Below are 13,180 nucleotides of genomic sequence, written 5' to 3' on the forward strand. Positions count from 1 at the left end.
GCCTCCCCTCCCCCTGCCTCCTCCCCCTCCCCCTGCCTCCTCCCCTCCCCCCTGCCTCCTCCCCTCCCCCTGCCTCCTCCCCTCCCCCTGCCTCCTCCCCTCCCCCTGCCTCCTCCCCTCCCCCCTGCCTCCTCCCCTCCCCCTGCCTCCTCCCCTCCGCCTGCCCCCTCTCCGCCCTGCCCCCACTCCCCCTGCCCACTGCCCCTCTTCCCCCTGCCCACTGCCCCTCTTCCCCCTGCCCACTGCCCCTCTTCCCCCTGCCACTGCCCCTCTTCCCCCTGCCCACTGCCCCTCTTCCCCCTGCCCACTGCCCTCTTCCCACTGCCCCTCTTCCCCCTGCCCACTGCCCCTCTTCCCCCTGCCCACTGCCCCTCTTCCACCTGCCCACTGCCCCTCTTCCCACTGCCCCTCTTCCCCCTGCCCACTGCCCCTCTTCCCCTGCCCACTCTCCCCCTGCCCTCTCTGCCAGCTGCCAGGGGCAAAAAGGGAGACAAAAATGGGGGAGGGAATCTGGGTAAATTCCTCTCTTGACTCGCGATTGCAACTGAGCTGTGTCTGTTGTTTAATCTCCTCTTATTTGAAGAGCAGATTTGTTTGGAAGGAAGGGTGAGATGGGAATGGAACCTCCTGTTTTCTGTGGGGTATCTGAGTTTGGTGTGACAGAGCTCAAAGGGCAGAAGGAGGCCATTCAGCCCGTTGCCAGTCAGAAGAAAAAAGGGTGTCCAGTCAAAACCCACTTTCCAGCTCTTCACACCAAGTGTCCATTCGGGTGGGTTTTTATTTGAATGGGTGGAAGACCCCTGTCTCCATCACCCTTTCGGGCTGTAAGTCTTTCGAGTGACACGGTGGCGCAGTGGCTTAGCACTGCTGCCTCACAGAACCCAGGACCAGGGTTCGCCTCTGGTCTCGGGGGGGGGGGGGGGGGGATGCCATGCCATGCCATGCCATGCCTGTGGTGGGAGCAGGGCCGTGGTGGAGCAGGCTAGAGGGACTGAATGGCTGATAACTTGTATCCTCGTGTGGCTGTGAGGTGGGTAGCTGCTAAAGTGTCAAGCGCACTGTTTTGTCCGCACTGGGAAAACAGTTCGCCGTGGCACAATGTAGCTGTAGGAAGGTGGGAGAATCTGCTTCCGGGATCTACCTGCCCCGCAACACCTCGCGAGGTTCAACGCAATCTCGAGACGTAGCGAGGGGAATCCTACCCACAATGGGTGGGATCACCTTTTTAGCAAATTTGCATATTAGAGCGAGGCAGTCAGCTTTCCTTTAATGTGCAGATTCCTGAGGTACCTGGGGCTTTGGGATTCAACTGCTTCTCCTCGGATACATCGGGTGGACGCTGTTCAACACTGGCCCCCACAAACTGGGAACAGACAGAACGACACTCACGGATAAAAGCAAATTACTGAGAATCTCAGCAGGTCTGGCAGCATCTGTAGGGATAGGGTGGTCTCCCAGGGGATCGGAGGCACCCAGCTGCATGCCCTTTGGGCAGGATGGTGCCCCGGCACTGGTGCCCCAGCCTGGCACTGCCAAGATATCCACATGGCACTGCCAGATTGCATGGGCACTGCCAGTGTGTCAGATTGGCACGGCCAAGGTGTCAAGCTGGCATGATCGGGCCGAGGTTGGGGAGTCGGAGACCCTCCCACACTGCGTTCGGGCTGGGGGTTGGGTGGGGGGGGAGGAGAACAGCCAGCTGTCGTGGTGCACATAAGCACCAAAGACATAGGTTAAAAAAACGTGATGAGTTCCTACAAGCTGAATTCAGGGAGTTAGGATTTAAACTAAAAAGTAGGACCTCAAAGCCAGTAATCTCAGTACTGCTACCAGTGCCACGAGCCAGTCAGAGTAGGAATGTCAGGATTGATAGGGTGAATGTGTGGCTCGAGAGATGGTGCAAGAGGGAGGGATTCAAATTCCTGGGACATTGGAACTGGTTCTGGAGGAGGTGGGACCAGTACAAACCGGACGGTCTGCACCTGGGCAGGATTGGAACCGGTGTCGCCCAGGGGGGGGGGTAGATAGTCAACATCTTTTACCAAGGAGCCGTATAGGATCAGAAGGCATCGAACCTCTGGGTAGAGTTGAGGAATCGCAAAGGTAAAAAGACCCTGATGGGAGTTATGTACAGCAGTAGTCAGGATGTGGGGCAGAAAATAAATCAGGAGATAGAAAAGTCATGTAAAAAAAGGCAATATTACAACAATCATGGCGGACTTCAATATACAGGTGGACTGGGAAAATCAGGTTGGTCGTGGATCCCAAGAAGTAGAATCTGTGGAATGTCTAAGAGATGGTTTTTTGGAGCAGCTTGTGACAGAGCCTACTAGGGAACAGGCTATTCTGGATTTGGTGATGGTAATGAGGCAGACTTGATTCCGGAACTTAAGGTGAAGGAACCCTTAGGGAGTAGTGATCACAATATGATAGAATTTACCCTGCAGTTTGAGAGGGAGAAGCTACAATCAGATGTAACGGTATTACAATTAAATACGGGTAACTACAAAGACATGAGGGAGAAGCTGGCCAGAGATGATTGGAAAAGGAGCCGAGCAGGGAAGACAGTGGAACAGCAATGGCAGGAGTTTTTGGGGGTTACTGGGATCGAACAACAGAAATTCATCCCAAGGAGGAGGAAACATCCTAAGGGGAGGACAAGGCATCTATGGCTGATGAGGGAAGTCAAGGACAGCAGAAAGGCTAAAGAAAAAGCAGACAAAGTGGCGAGGATTAGTGGAAAACCAGAGGACTCTGGGTCTGTACTCGCTGGAGTTTAGAAGGATGAGAGAGGATCTCAAAGAAACGTACGAGATACTGCGAGGCCTGGATAGAGTGGACGTGGAGGGAATGTTTCCACTTGTAGAAAAAGCTAGAAGCAGAGGACACAATCTCAGACTAAAGGGATGATTCTTTAAAATAGAGATGATCCATAGGGTGGTGAATCTGTGGAACTCTTTGCCGCAGAGGGAACTCTTTGGCCTGTGGAGGCCAAATCACTGAGTGTCTTTAAGACAGAGATAGATAGGTTCTTGATTAATCAGGAGATCAGGGGTTATGGGGAGAAGGCAGGAGAATGGGGATGAGAAAATATCAGCCATGATTGAATGGCGGAGCAGTCTCGTTGGGCCAAGTGGCCTAATTCTGCTCCTATGTCTTATGGGAGGTCGGGGGGTCCTTGGCGATCAGGATGCCATTTGAAAATGGTGGCCCGATCTTTGGCTGCAATTGGAAGTTCTGGTGAACGGAGCTCGTCATTGTTAAAAACGGGCAATGTGCGGCCTCGTCTGTGCGTGCCCCATTCAGGCCGCTTATTCAACATAATGTGCCGCGAAACACATGGCTAAAGGCACTCACTAGGGAACTTTGTTCCGTTTTGGGAGAATTGCACCCAACATCACTCTCCCTTTCTTCCACCTTCTCCGGTTTAGCTCAGTGGGCTGGACAGATGGTTCGTGATGATGTGGAGCGAGGCCGACAGCCCGGGTTCAATCCGGTACCAGCTGTGGTTATTCATAACCTTGGCCCTTGCCGGAGGGGTGGGTGATCCTCGGGTTAAATGACCACCAGTCAGCTCTCCCCATCAAAGGGGAAAGCAGCCGATGGGCATCTTGGGACTACGGAGACTTTACTTTCTCCTAAAGTTCAGCTGAAACATCATTCTAAACAGCAATAAGATCCTGCTCCCTTAAAGCCCGGGCCTGTCAGATTTCCTCCATTTTCCGGACTACCATTTTCTTTTCTTTTATCATTTGTGGCCCCTGGACCCATAATAGGAATGTGAGTTTAAGCAGAGGACTCGAGCTAAAGCAGCATGCTCGTCAGGACAGTGTGTTCTTAGGATTTGTATTTTGGGTAGAATAATTTCCACAAGCTGCCTGCTTGAAACTGTGCTTTGGAGCCATCACTAATCACCTCTTTTTAAACATTTCTTCCAGCTGTGATCGCAGGACAAAAAACTAAAGGATTAACATCCCAAGATTAAGGTGAGATTTATTTCTGATCTCTCTACTGTTGTGGGCCGTGGTTTAGAAACTCCAAAGTGTATTATGAAATTCACCTGACCTACAACCTTTATGTTGAATTTGGCGAGGATGAGAACAAGAGCCTTCACTGCAGGTGTGATTCAACAGTCTTCCCAGACACTTTAATCAAAACAAGGTTTATTCTAAGAATGTAGTTAGCATATAAAAATATAAATATATACACACATATGTGCACAGCAATAATTTTTATCAATTGCAAACATAAAGACACCGCACAGCTACAGTAATCTATGTATATAAAGCTTAATGAATTCCCCCTTAACTGTTCCAATTCAATAACAAAATCTAATTAAATCAAAACCCCTTTTCAAGGGCATGATCCAACACTCTGTATTCTCACTTGAATGGGATTGGTCCTTTTCCTGAAGTTCTGATCCAGGTCCAAACAGCAGATTCAAACCCCTTCTGGAAATCAACTCTATCTTTAAAGTTACCAAAGCAGTTAGCCACAACCAATGGGCCTTTTACTGGAACAGCTTCAAAATGAAAACACTTCTTTCTCCTTCTGCAGTCAACTGAAACCTTAAAAAAAAACCTCTCACCTGACGGCCAAAGCCCAATGTGCTACAAGTCACATTATCAACTAAACCTTTCTTAAAGGGACACTCGCATGACACTACCCATCAGATTATTTATTTATTTTTAATTTTTCCAATTCATGGTCAATTTAGTGTGGCCAATCCACCTATCCTGCACATCTTTGGGTTGTGCGGGTGAGACCCACGCCGACATAGAGCCATAGATGTTTACGGCACAGAAACAGGCCCTTCGGCCCAGCTTGTCCATGCCGCCCAGTATCTATCACTAAGCTAGTCGCACTTGCCTGCGTTTGGCCCATATCCCTCTATACCCGCCCTGCCCATGTAACTGTCTAACTGTCTTTTAAAGGACAAAACCGTACCCGCCTCTACCACTGCCTCTGACAGCCCGTTCCAGATGCTCACCACCCTCTGTGTGAAGAAATTTCCCCTCTGGTATCTCTCCCCTCTCACCTTATACCTATGCCCTCTAGTTCTAGACTCGTCTACCTTTGGTAAAAGATGTTGACTATCTACCTTATCTGTGCCCCTCATTATTACCTCATAAACCAGGGGCTGGTTTAGCTCACTGGGCTAAATCACTGGCTTTTCAAGCAGGCCAGCAGCACGGTTCGATTCCCGTACCAGCCTCCCCGGACAGGCACCGGAATGTGGCGACTAGGGGCTTTTCACAGTAACTTCATTGAAGCCTACTCGTGACAATAAGCGATTTTCTTCTTCTTCCTTTTATAGACCACGATAAGATCACCCTTAAGCCTCCTACATGCCAAAGAAAAAAGTCCCAGTTTATCCTGCCTCTCCTTATAACTCAGACCATCAAGTCCTGGTAGCATCCTCGTAAATCTCTTTGGTACTCTTTCTAGTTTAACAATATCCTTCCTATAATAGGGTGACCAGAACTGAACACAGTATTCCATGTGTGGTCTTACTAATGTCTTGTACAACTTCAACAAGACGTCCCAACTCCTGTATTTAATATTCTGACCAATAAAACCTAGCATGCTGAATGCCTCCTTCACCACCCTGTCCACCTGCGACTCCACCTTCAAGGAGCTATGGACCTGTACCCCTAGATCTCTTTGTCCTGTAACTCTCCCCAACTCCCTACCATTAACTGAGTTGGTCCTGCCCTGATTTGATCTACAAAAATGTATCACCTCATTTATCCAGATTAAACTCCATCTGCCATTCATCGGACCACTGGCCCAATTGGTCAAGATCCTGTATCAATCTTATATAACCTTCTTCACTATCCACTATGCCATCTTAGTGTCATCTGCAAACTTACTAACCATGCCTCCTACATTCTCATCCAAATCATTAATATATATCACAAATAACAGTGGGCCCAGCACCGATCCCTGAGGCACACCGCTGGTCACAAGCCTCCAGTTTGAAAAACAACCCTCCCTTTGGCTTCGGTCGCCAAGCCAATTTTGTATTCAATTGGCTACCTCACCCTGGATTCCGTGAGATTTAACCGTTTTTCAACAACCTACCATACCTTGTCAAAGGCCTTGCTAAAGACCACGTAGACAATGTTGACTGCACTTCCCCCATCTACCTTCTTAGATACCCCTTCTAAAAGCTCAATCAAATTGGTGAGACATGTCTTTCCCCTTACAAAGCCATGCTGACTTTCCCTAATTAGCCCTTGCCTGTCTAAATGCCTGTAGATCCTGTCCCTCAGAATACATCTGAACAATTTACCCACTACAGGAGTAAGGCTAACCGGTCTGTAGTTCCCAGGCTTATCCCTACAGCCCTCCTTAAACACAGTAAGAAGTCTTACAACACCAGGTTAAAGTCCAACAGGTTTGTTTCAAACACTAGCTTTCGGAGCACTGCTCCTTCCTCAGGTGAATGGCGAGGTATGTTCCAGAAACATATATATATATATGTGTATGTATATATAGACAAAGTCAAAGATGCCAGACAATGCTTGGAATGCGAGCATTTGCAAGTAATCAGGTCTTTACAGATCCAGAGAGAGGGATAATCACAGGTTAAAGAGGTGTAAATTGTCTCAACGCAGGACAGTTGGTAGGGTTTTGCAAGCCCAGGCCAGATGGTGGGGGGTGAATGTAATGCAACATGAATCCCAGGTCCCGGTTGAGGCCGTACTCATGTGTGCGGAACTTGGTTCTAAGTTTCTGCTCAGTGATTCTGCGTTGTCGCGCGTCCTGAAGGCCGCCTTGGAGAACGCTTACCCGGAGATCAGAGGCTGAATGCCCTTGACTGCTGAAGTGTTCCCCGACTAGAAGGGAACATTCCTGCCTGGTGATTGTCACGCGATGTCCGTTCATTCGTTGTTGCAGCGTCTGCATGGTCTCGCCAATGTACCACGCTTCAGGACATCCTTTCCTGCAGCGTATGAGGTACACAACATTGGCTGAGTCACATGAATATGTACAGCGTACCTGGTGGGTGGTGTTCTCGCGTGTAATGGTGGTATCCATGTCGATGATCTGGCACGTCTTGCAGAGATTGCTATGGCAGGGTTGTGTGGTATCGTGGTCACTGTTCTGAAGGCTGGGTAATTTGCTGTAAACAATGGTTTGTTTGAGGTTGCGCGGTTGTTTGAAGGCAAGTAGTGGGGGTGTGGGGATGACCTTGGCAAGATGTTCATCTTCATCGATGATGTGTTGAAGGCTGCAAAGAAGATGTCGTAGTTTATCCGCTCCGGGAAAGTACTGGACGACGAAGGGTACTCTGAAAAATGAAAATCGCTTATTGTCACAAGTAGGCTTCAATGAAGTTACTGTGAAAAGCCCCTAGTCGCCACATTCCGGCGCCTGTCCGGGGAGGCTGGTACGGGAATCGAACCGTGCTGCTGGCCTGCTTGATGTGCTTTAAAAGCCAACGATCCCCTCGGTTGTGTCCCGTGTTTGTCTTCTGAAGAGGTCGGTGCGGTTTTTTGCTGTGGCACTTGGGACTGTTGATCGATGAGTCGAGCATCATATCCCGTTCGTACAATGGCATCTTTCAGTGTTTGTGGATGTCTGTTACGCTCCTCGTCGTCTGAGCAGATCTTGTATATACAGAGGGCTTGTCCATAGCGGATGAGTTCTTTAATGTGTTTAGGGTGAAAGCTGGAGAAGTGGTGCATCGTGAGGTTAGCCGTGGGCTTGCGGTAAAGCGAAGTGCTGAGGTGGCCGTCCTTGATAGAGATGAGTGTGTCCAAGAATGCAACTGATTCTGGAGAGTAGTCCATGGTGAGTCTGATGGTGGGATGGAACTTATTGATGTCATCGTGTAGTCGTTTCAGTGATTCTTCGCTGTGGGTCCAAAGGAAAAAAATTGAATCGATGTATCTGGTGTATAACATTGGTTGAATGTCCTGTGCGGTGAGGAGGTCTTGTTCAAACTTGTGCATGAAGATGTTGGCATATTGAGGTGCGAATTTGGTCCCCATGGTTGTTCCGTGCGCCTTGATGAAGAACTTGTTGTCGAAGGTGAAGACGTTGTGATCCAGAATGAAGCGTACGAGTTGCAGAATTGCGTCTGGAGATTGGCAGTTGTCTTCTTAAACAAGGGCACAACATTTACTACCCTCCAATCTTCAAGCACCTCTTCTGTGGCTGTCGATGGGCCGGCTTGCAGTCGAATCTCCAGGAGGTTGGATCTCAGGCAAACTTGAAGCCGGAACAGGTGGGGGGAGTCGGTCTCTCACTCTCTGTCAGAATCTCCCACTTTCAAGGTCTTGCTGTTTATTATCTTAGCTGTTGGGATAACTTGCAGTTTGTTTGATTGTTTTCAGTCAGACTCTATGTCTGAAAGCCTGATTTATAAGCAGGCTTCAAAAATGATTCCCTCATCATCTAACTTCCACAAGCTTAAAATACCTTTTCCCAAACAAAAGGCTGGTGTGTATGTCGATTCCAGTCAACCCGTGTTGTCACCTTGAGATTCACTTATTGCAGTTTAGATGAGGGAAACCATCACAATACAATGGGAGGTTGGTCCAGTCACACATTGAGTTTTGATATCTCCTTTTGTCCAGGGTGAATCAGAGAGTCAGGCCAGCTGGATTTCTGTAGTCCTTTTTGGTTGATCCATCCTTATACAAAGGGATATGTGAATTCCCTGGTTGGCTGTGGATGTCCATATTTAATTAGGTATTCGCTTGTGACGCGGGACAAATGCTCAAAATGGTGAAGGTAACATGATTTGCAGCAGCCTTTTTAATAATCTGTGTATGTCCAGTTTTTAGATGTATTGATTGAAAGTTCACCAAGGGTAATGGTCGATGGCTGCCCTTGCAAGTGGAAAGTTGTTTCAAGTGGTGTTCCACAGGGCTCAGTGTTGGGACCCTGACTGTTATATATTAACGATCTGGATGTGAATGTGAGGGAAATGATTAGGAAATTTGGCACAAAGATTGGCTGAGTGGTGGACAGTGTGGAGGATAGCTATAATCTCCAAAGTGATAAAGATGGGTTGGAGGAGTGGGCGATAAAGTGACAGAGAAGTGTGAGGTCATGCATTTAGGGAGGTCAAACAATTATAGGGAGTACATAATAAACAGGAATATACGAAGAGATATAGGTGAAGTGAGGGATCTTGGTGTACAAATACACAGGTCCCTAAAGACAGCAGTTCAAGTCGATAGAATATGCAATGCTCTCTTTCATTGGCAGAGGTATAGAATATAAAAGTAAGGATATAACGTTGGAATTTTATAAAACACTAGTGAGGCCACAACTGGAGCATTGGGTGCAGTTCTGGTCACCACATTACAGGAAGGAGGTTTACAAGAACATTATATAATTATGAAGGGAATAGATAGGATAGATGCGGGCAGGTTGTTTCCACTGGCGGGTGAAAGCAGAACTAGCCTCAAAATAAGGGGAAGTAGATTTAGGATTGAGTTTAGGAGGAACTTCTTCACCCAAAGGGTTGTGAATCTATAAAATTCCTTGCCCAGTGAAGCAGTAGAGGCTCCTTCATTAAATGTTTTTAAGATAAAGATAGATAGTTTTTTGAAGAATAAAGGGATTAAGGGTTATGGTGTTCGGGCTGGAAAGTAGAGCTGAGTCCACAAAAGATCAACCATGATCTCATTGGATGGCGGAGCAGGATCGAGGGGCCAGATGGCCTACTCCTGCTCCTAGTTCTTATGTTATTATGTTCTTAATGTGGCCAGTGCTGGAAAAGTGTAGCTATGAGGAAAGATTGGAGAGGTTGGGGTTATTTTCCTTCGAACAAAGAAGCTGAGGGGTGACTTAATTGAGGTGGACAAAAGTATGAGGGGAAGAGATAGAACTTGGAACATACAGTGCAGAAGGAGACCATTCGGCCCATCGAGTCTGCACCGACCCTCACTTCCACCCTATCCCCATAACCCAATAACCCCTCCTAACCTTTTTTGGACATGAAGGGGTAATTTAGCACGGCCAATGTTTTTGCTCCTAGTGTGGATTACAATGACTGGACCCTTCCTGTTTCTTTCTTCTTTGATGGGATATGGTGCTGTTGACAAGATATGTGTTGGGAATGTGCAAGGGGCCAGAGATTTTGCACAGTGTTGAGAGTTTGACAGGTTATAGGACTGAAGGAGGTTGCAGACAGGAGGGAATCATAGACGTTACATGCAGAAGGAGGCCATTCGGCCCATCGAGTCTGCACCGGCTCTTGGAAAGTGCACCCTTCCCAAGCCCATCCTTTCCTCCACCCTATCCCCATAACCCCACCCAACACTAAGTGTGTGTTTGGACACTAAGGGGCAATTGATCATGGCCAATCCACCTAACCTGCACGTCTTCGGACTGGGAGGAAACCGGAGCACCTGGGGCTGTGAAGCCACAGTGCTAGCAACTTGTGCTCCCGTGCTGCCGAGATAGAATGGACTGGATAAAATTGTTTCCCTTGGTGGAGAATTCTAGAACCGGGGACATAGATTGAAGATAAGAGGCAGAAGGTGTAGAGGGGACATGAGGAAGAACCTTTATACGCAGTGGGTAGTGGGAGTCTGGAATTCGCTGCCCGAGTTGGTGGTGGAGGCAGAGACCCTTAAACACTTTTAGAAAGTACCTGGATCTCCATCTTACCAGCTGTAAGCGCAATACTATGGACTAGGTGCTGGAAGGTGGGATTAGAAAGGGCACCTGGGTGTTCTTGGGCTGGCATGGACATGATGGGCCAAATGGCCTCCTTCTGTGCTGTAACTTTTCTATGGTTCTATAATATACAGCGGCACACCAATTTATTCCTTAATGAATGTCTCTAAGCAACAGATTCTTTGGTTATTATCACCATGTACTTTGTAATTGCTGCACGCAATTTGGCCGCTGTGATTAGACCATAAGACATGGGACCAGAATTAGGCCATTCGGCCCATCCTGGCTGATGTTTTTCTCTTCCCCATTCTCCTGCCTTCTCCCCATAAACCCCTGATCCCCTCAGTAATCAAGAACCTATCTATCTCTGTCTTAAAGACATTCAGTGATTTGGCCTCCACAGCCTTCTGTGGCAAAGAGTTCCACAGATTCACCACCCTCTGGCTGAAGAAATTCCTCCTCATCTCTGTTTTAAAGAATCGTCCCTTTAGTCTGAGGCTGTGCCCTCAGATTCTAGTTTTTCCTACAAGTGGAAACATCCTCTCCACGTCCACTCTATCCAGGCCTCTCAGAAACCTGTAAGTTTCAGTGAGATCCCACCTCATCCTTCTAAACTCCATCGAGTATCGACCCAGAGTCCTCAACTTCTCCCTCTTACGATAAGCTCTCCATTCCAGGGATCATTTTTGTAATAATAATTATAATAATCTTTATTGTCGCAAGTAGGCTGAAATTAACACTGCAATGAAGTTACTGTGAAAAGCCCCTAGTCGCCACATTCCGGTGCCTGTTTGGGTCCACTGAGGGAGAATTCCGAATGCCCAATTCACCTAACAAGCACGTCTTTCGGGACTTGTGGGAGGAATCCGGAGCGCCCGGAGGAAACCCACGCAGACACGGGGAGAATGTGCAGACTCCGCACATCTTGGGTCCGACAGTGACCCAAGCTGGAAATTGAACCTGGGACCCTGGAGCTGTGAAGCAACAGTGCTAACCACTGTGCTACCATGCTGCCCATCAGCATACTTGTGAAGCTCCTCTGGACCCTTTCCAAGGCCAGCACATCCTTCCTTGGATACGGGGCCCAGAACTGCTCACTACTCCAAATGGGGTGTGGCCAGAACCTTATACAGCTTCAATAGTACATCCCTGCTCTTGTATTCTAGCCCTCGCAACATGAATGCATTTGCCTTCCTAACTGTGGGGCAGCGTTGTGGATAGCACAATTGCTTCACAGCTCCAGGGTCCCAGGTTCGATTCCGGCTTGGGTCACTGTCTGTGCGGAGTCTGCACATCCTCCCCGTGTATGCGTGGGTTTCCTCCGGGTGCTCCGGTTTCCTCCCACAGTCCAAAGATGTGCAGGTTAGGAGGATTGGCCGTGATAAATTGCCCTTAGTGTCCAAAATTGCCCTTAGCGTTGGGTGGGATTGCTGGGTTATGGGGATAGGGTGGAGGTGTTAACCTTGGGTAGGGTGCTCTTTCCGGGAGCTGGTGCAGACTCGCTGGGCCGAATGGCCTCCTTCTGCACTGTAAATTCTATGTAAACTGCTGACTGAATCTGCACGTTAACCTTAAGAGAATCCTGAACTAGGACTCCGAAGCCCCTTTGTGTTTCTAATTCCCGAAGCCCTTTCCCATTAGAAAATAGTCTATGTATCCATTTATCTGACTGAATTGCATAACCTCACACCTTTCCACATTGTATTCCATCTGCCACATTCTTCGCCCACTCTCCTAGCCTGTCCAGGGCCTTCTGCATCACCTCCCGCTTCCTCAACGCAACTTGTCCCCCTATGTATCTTTGTATCATCAGCAAACGTAGCAATAATGCCCTCAGCTTCCCACATCACAACCTTTCAAACGTCCTTCATTGACTGTAAAACCGTTGGAACGTGTAGAGGTTGTGCCAGGAGCTATGTGAATGCAGAATGTCTCGTCCAGGTGTGCAGTTGTGTTCCGTGACACTGCGATGCTGTCGGGTATCTGCATCGGCAAAACTGATCATCCAATCAGCCTTGTTCCTTGATTCCTGGTAAGTTCTGCCGAGGTGTGTGGAACAATGAGAAGTGTCTTTGATTTAGTAGACTGGGGAGAATGAAAGAGATGTGTTCATGTTGATGTTTTTCAGCAGTCGGAGCTCAATGCTCTTTCTGTGAGTTTGGCGGCCTAGGCCTCTTGGTTCATTAGGTTGTCTGAATATGGCTGAGACAATGTGATTGGACAGCAGTAAGTCGGAAACAAAGAGGCCGGAAGTTCTGATCCAGCTGGGATCAGTGCCGTCAGACATGTATTCTGCAATATCCCGAGATTGTTTTCTCCCCCTGATTCTCAGATTAAGCATTCTGCTTTGACACTGTAAAGGGCACTGGAGGACAGGGTGATCCGGGAGGGCATGGATTTTCCATAAGCCAGCTGGATAATGTAATTGTGTAAAGTAATAACGGCGCAGTGCTGACAACAATCTTAATGCTTGTTGACAATGAGCGAAAGCCTTACATTTATACAGTGCATTCCGAATATGTCCCTGACAGACAAT

General features: G+C 48.2%; 1 protein-coding gene across 1 annotated transcript in view; it reads left to right on the forward strand.

Annotated features, from left to right (window-relative positions):
* LOC119956733 (talin-2) overlaps positions 1 to 13,180 on the forward strand; it is a 369,765-nt gene that overhangs the window by 105,694 nt on the left and 250,891 nt on the right. The window contains exon 2 of the mRNA XM_038784070.1: positions 3,939 to 3,986. The gene's annotated coding sequence lies outside the window, so the exon portion shown is untranslated. The remainder of the gene's footprint in view (positions 1 to 3,938; positions 3,987 to 13,180) is intronic.

Source organism: Scyliorhinus canicula, chromosome 24 (assembly GCF_902713615.1).
Source record: "Scyliorhinus canicula chromosome 24, sScyCan1.1, whole genome shotgun sequence".
Classification (NCBI taxonomy): domain Eukaryota; kingdom Metazoa; phylum Chordata; class Chondrichthyes; order Carcharhiniformes; family Scyliorhinidae; genus Scyliorhinus; species Scyliorhinus canicula.